Here is a 6,717-nt window from a genome sequence, read left to right as displayed (position 1 = left end):
CTGTACCTAAGGCCTTGTTTAGATCACTTTATATTTTGCATTTTTGAATTTTTAGAAGAAAATCTTCAACATTTGAAGTATTAAATGTACACTAATCACAAAACTAATTACAGATCTCGTCTGTAAACTACGAGACGAATCTAATGAGTCTAATTAATTCATCATTAAAGCATGTTTACTATAGTATTACTATAGCAATTTAGTGTCTAATCACGTCCTAATTAGCCTCATTAGATTCGTCTCGCGATTTACAGTCCATTTGTGTAATGCGATTTATTTTTCGACTACATTTAGTACACCATGCAAGCGATTTACAAATTTTTTGTATTTTGTCTTTATGGATCTGAACAGGGCCTAAATAAGAGTCGTTTTTTGTTTTCGTACCACAAGTTTGACTAGATTTGTAGAAAATACGTGCAACATTTAAATCTCCAAATAAATTTTATAAAAAACTATATTCAAATATCTATCTAATGATATTTAACCTGTACAATAAATATTAATATATTTTTAGATATATTTGGTCAAAGTTATTTTTCGGGAAGCGAAAGCGACAGTTATTTAGTGACGGAGGAGTAGCTAGAACCATCACCTAAACAAAACGTCTATGGGTCCACGAAGCAAAACGGCCCATTGACCGTCATTCTCCTTCTCTCGCCCCTGTGCCGTCGTCGTCGACTCCGGCGGCTCCCACCGATGGAGCTGCTACTGCAGCAGCGTCCCCGTCCTCCTCGCCCCCGGGCCGCCACCCTTCTCAATAGGACCATGCCGACATAAAATGGGGCTCTGTGCAAAAGATATAACTTCAAGTGATCTTTATATCACGTCGCCTGCCTTCTTAGGTGCTACCGCCTAGCTGTCGCGTGGCATCGTGATCGTTGTCTGCCGCCTGTTGTCGTCGCTTACCGCCACTGCTGCTGTGTCGGCTTCGAGCGCGAATCGTGATTGTGTGAAGATGAATCGGCAACTGCCAAGACTCAAGGGCAACAGAGCAAGCTAGCAGGTCTTTTGGTTTGGGGCGCGCGTTCAATGTTTATCACTTACATTTGGATCGGCTAAAACAACTCCAGCAGCAGCCCTTAAATCAGACCCTTTAAGTGCTAAATGGGCCTGCCTCTATTTTTTAGAGGTCTTTAAATTTACTCCAACACCAACAATAACTCTCAATTCTAACCTATTATAGAGGGCTCCCTAGAGATCCACTAGAAGTGGAGGAAGGAGGAGGAAATTTGGAGGTCTTTTTGAAATAGAGGATCTAGTACAGAGTCTGGTAGAGTATATCTTTTTAACTTCATCTTCTAAACTTGAGAAACAAAATAGAACCTAGTTAATAATTATTGGGTTAATGAGGTTAATCGTGGCTGCGGACAATTTTAGGGCCCCCAGCAGCACAGGCCGCACGCCCTCCCACCCGGCCCTGCTCCTTAGCTTCGGTGCCTCCTCCAGCTGGACCTGGTACCGCCACCCGTTTCCCCATTCTTCTTCATTCCGACCGCCGTCGCCGCCGACCACCTCCGTCAAGAAGCACCGCACTCCCCCCTCCTCCACAGACTACAGGTTGTCCACCACGGCCCGCGGCGGGTGGCTCCGCCGCCCCATCCACAAGGCCACAACCCGCTACCGCCGCCGCTCAAACACCTCCTCTATAGCTCACTACTACAGAATAGGCCTTCGTTCCAGGCCATTTGTCCCGGCAGCCTTTGGGCCCGGGACAATAGGTGGCTTTTGTCCCGGGTCCAACGGCTAGTCGGGTCAGCGGGGGGGGGGGGGGCAAGGCTTTTTGTCCCGGTTGGAGACACCAACCGGGACAAAATGGGGGCCTTTTGTCCCGGTTGGTGGTTTCAACCGGGACAAAAGGCCCGCGTACCCTTTTGTTCCGGTTGGAACTACCAACCGGGACAAAAGGCCCCCATTTTGTCCCGGTTGGTGTCTCCAACCGGGAAAAAAGGCCTTGGCCCCCTTATCCCCTTCCCTCTCCCCCCGCCCGAGCCATTCAGCTCACTTGTTTCATGCTGTTCTCGGCTCGGGAGAGGGAGGAGTTCTTGCTCATTTCTTCACCACATTTGTGAAGATCTTTGATTCCCCGTCCATCCATCGGCGCTAAAAGGTTTGGGGCTTGTTTTTCTCTTCTTCCTTGGCTTGTATAGCTCATTTCATGCTTTAGAAATAGAGAAAATGTGTAGCTAGCTCATTTCTTGGACATTTAGCTGGATTGCATATGTAGGTGTGATTTTCTTTTAGATTTAGATGAGTATGTGGATAGTAGAAATTTTTAGAATGAGTGTAAACACTTCATGTGATGTACTTGTATACATGACCATATTGTGGATAGTTGATTTTTGTATTCATGAATGAATTAATGAAATGAGTATATTAGAATTTTTGTAATATGAATGAATTATTCATGAATGTATTTATTCAGTACTCTAGTGTACTCCTGGAACTGAAGGGTGTCAAAGTAATTAGAAGTTATAGAGAATTCTTTCAATTAATTAGAGATTTCTTTAGGATTAATGATACATTTCGTCTTTTTTATATGATTTCATTGTTATTTGCAAGAGTTATTAATCTGATCATTGTAATTGTAATAGTAAATAATTTTTGCATTGTAATGGTAAGAATTTATAATTATGTGGAAAATAAAGGTATTTTTCAGTAAAATATGGCTTCAGCAGCTGGAGAGAGTGGCGCCGGTGGGGGTGATCGTTGTCCTTCTGGAGAGAAGGGCACAACTCGAGTAGGTCGTCGGTCCAAAAAACCTAGTGCTTTTCATAGGGCAGCGCTCCGTTATTTGGAAAAAGAATATAGAGAATGCATGGTAAGGGGCGAGGAACCTCCGTTTGATCTTGAGGATTTATTGCGGCGTTACGGTTCGTCACCACCAAACTCGGAGGTTTCAGCTCCGCCATCTTCTTCTGCGCCAGCAAGAAATCCGTTAGAACATTCTGCGTTCCAACGCAAGGACGGTTGAAAACCTATGTGTTGTTGACCGAATTTTTAAATTTCATGTATAGTACTCCTTTGTTAAGTTCTGTAATGGATTAAGTACTCCTTTTAATTAATCAAGATGTATGATGGATATTGCATATCTTTTAATTATTCATGTTATGTTACATTTAGTTTAATTTAGGTTTGATATATTTTATTTATTCGATACGTGTAAAGAATTCAAATCGATTTATTTAAAATGCAGATGGACCGGCAATGGATGTACAATGCTGACCGACGTTCGAAAGAATTCATTGATGGCCTGCATTATTTTTTGTCTGTGGCTGAGGCAAACAAGCAGAATGGTTTTATGTGCTGCCCGTGTGTTCATTGCAACAATAACAAGGATTACTCATCTTCAAGAATCCTACACAGCAACATTTTCGCAAATGGTTTCATGAAGAAGTATGTTTGTTGGACGAAGCATGGAGAACAGGGGGTTACCATGGAAGACAATGAAGAAGAAGATTTTGACGACCACTTTCCCGGGAATGCTGGAATCGGTGCATTCGATGACGATATTCCCATGGAAGAGCCCGAAGTAGATGTAGCAGAAAATGATCCCAGCGACGATCTGGGGCAGGCATTGCACAATGTGCAGGCAGACTGTGAGAGTGAAACGGAAAGGTTGAAGTTCCAGAAGTTGTTAGAGGACCACCATAAGTTGTTGTACCCAGATTGTCAAAATGGATTTAAGAAACTTGGCACCACCTTGGAGTTGCTGCAATGGAAGGCGACAAATGGTGTATCCGACAAGGGATTTGGTGAATTACTCAAACTTGTTAAAAAAATGCTTCCTAAGGACAATGAATTGCCTGCCACAACGTATGAAGCCAAACAACTTGTTTGCCCTTTGGGACTGGAAGTGCAAAAGATACATGCATGCCCCAACGACTGCATCCTCTACCGAGGCGAGTACAAGAATTTGGATGCATGTCCCGTATGCAGTGCATTGCGTTACAAGATTAGAAAAGATGATCCTGGAGATGTCGAGGGGGAGCCTCCCCGGAAGAGAGTTCCTGCGAAGGTCATGTGGTATTCGCCTATAATACCACGTTTGAAGCGTCTGTTTAGAAATAAAGATAATGCTAAGTTGATGCGATGGCACAAAGAGGAACGCAAGAAAGACTCGATGTTGAGACACCCCGCTGATGGGTCGCAGTGGAGAAAAATAGATAGAACGTACCCTAAATTTGATTTGGATGCGAGAAACATAAGGTTCGGTTTGAGTACGGATGGCATGAATCCTTTTGGTGAGATGAGCAGTGGTCATAGCACTTGGCCTATGACTCTTTGTCTGTACAATCTTCCACCATGGCTCTGCATGAAACGAAAGTTCATCATGATGCCAGTGCTTATCCCGGGTCCAAAGCAGCCCGGAATGACATTGATGTGTACCTAAGACCATTGGTCGAAGAACTCTTATTGCTCTGGGGCGATGAAGGTGTACGGATGTGGGATGAATACAAACAGGAAAACTTCAACCTACGAGCATTGCTGTTCGTAATGATCAATGACTGGCCTGCTCTTAGTAACTTGTCAGGACATTCGAACACGGGATACAAAGCATGCACACACTATTTAGATGATACCGATAATATATGGTTGACTCACTGTAAGAATGTTGTATACATGGGTCATCGTCGGTTTCTTCCCATCAGGCATGCGGTACGAAAGAAGGGCAAGCATTTCAAAGGCCAAGCGGACCACCGAACAAAACCGATGCACCGTAGTGGTAAAGACGTCTTCAACATGGTAAAAGATCTAGAAGTTATTTTTGGAAAGGGGTCTGGTAGCCAACCTGTTCCGAACGAAAACGGAATGACGCCCATGTGGAAGAAGAAATCTATATTTTGGGAGCTACCATATTGGGAAGTCTTAGATGTTCGTCATGCAATTGATGTGATGCACCTCACGAAGAATTTTTGCGTCAACCTGATAGCATTCTTGGGAGTGTACGGAAAGACAAAAGATACAGTAGAAGCACGTCAAGAATTGCAACGTATGGAAGAACGAGATGCCTTACATCCACAACAGCGAGATAATGGACGACAATACTTAAGTCCTGCCAGCTATACTCTTAGCAAGGAAGAGAAAGAAACCATGTTTGACTGCTTGAGCAGTATAAAGGTTCCATCTGGATACTCATCCAATATAAAAGGAATCTTAAATTTGGCAGAGAAGAAATTTACAAATCTCAAGTCCCATGACTGCCATGTGCTTATGACCGAACTTCTTCCGATTGTGCTGCGGGGGATTATGCCTGATAACGTCCGGTTAACCATCGTGAAGATATGTGCCTTCCTCAACGCAGTTTCTCAGAAGATAATTGACCCGGAGAATTTGATAAAGCTGCAAAACGATGTGGTGCAATGTCTTGTTGGCTTTGAGCTGATATTTCCACCATCTTTGTTCAACATCATGACACATCTTCTAGTGCACCTTGTCAAAGAGATTGATATCCTCGGACCAGTATTTCTACACAACATGTTCCCATTCGAAAGGTTCATGGGGGTACTCAAGAAATGTGTTCGTAATAGAGCTTGTCCAGAAGGAAGCATCGCCAGTGCCTGCGGAACTGAGGAGGTCATTGACTTTTGTGTTGACTTTATTGATGACCTTAAACCGATTGGAGTCCCTGAATCGCGATATGAGGGGAGACTAACTGGAAAGGGTACATTAGGAAAGAAATCTTATGTCTGCATAGATGATTTCTCATTCAAGAAAGCGCATTATACGGTTCTTCAACAATCATCCTTGGTTGACCCATATATCGAGGAACACAAGAAAATTCTGCTCTCCAATTTCCCGGAAAAGTCTGAGGCATGGATTACACGTGAGCATATGAACACTTTCTGCAGCTGGTTGCGGAAGCATCTAATGCATAACATGGATATAAGTGAACAACTGTTCTTATTGGCTAGGGGACCATCTTGGAATATCTTAACATACCAAGGGTACGAGATAAATGGAAACACATTTTATACGATAGCCCAAGATAAAAAGAGTACCAACCAAAACAGCGGTGTTCGTATGGATGCCACGTACAATAATGGAAAAAAGGATACATATTACAGTTACATTGAAGAGATATGGGAGCTGGATTACGGTCCCAATTTCAAGGTGCCTCTATTTCGTTGCCAATGGGTTAAGCTATCTGGAGGAGGGGTAACAAAAGATGAGTATGGGATGACAATAGTTGATCTCAACAATCTTGGGTATAGAGACGAGCCATTTGTCCTAGCCCAGGATGTTGCTCAGGTTTTCTACATTAAGGACATGTCCAGCAAGCCAAAGAAGGGGATAAACAAGCAAAAGGATGAGCCTAAGCGACACATAGTTCTATCAGGAAAGAGAAACATCGTTGGAGTGGAGGACAAGATAGACTTTTCAGAAGAATATAATAATTTTGTTACCATTCCACCTTTCGAAGTAAATGTTGATCCATGCATCCTGCTAGCCAATGATGATGCTCCATACTTGCGCCGTGATCATAATCAAGGGACATTTGTAAAGAGAAAGTCTGTTACCGCTAATCCTTCATGTACTTGAATCATTTGATATTATTGTATAAAAACATAATCGCAATTCGAATACTTTTATTATATATGTACTGTTCAATTATACTTTATGTGTTATATATATTATTTTATATATTTTTCACTTAATTACTAGACTCAATTATAATTTTCATTCAATAATGGATTACTCAACAAATTTTATTTATTT

Source organism: Panicum virgatum, chromosome 5N (genome assembly GCF_016808335.1).
Source record: "Panicum virgatum strain AP13 chromosome 5N, P.virgatum_v5, whole genome shotgun sequence".
NCBI classification, from domain to species: domain Eukaryota; kingdom Viridiplantae; phylum Streptophyta; class Magnoliopsida; order Poales; family Poaceae; genus Panicum; species Panicum virgatum.
This window is presented reverse-complemented; position numbering follows the sequence as displayed.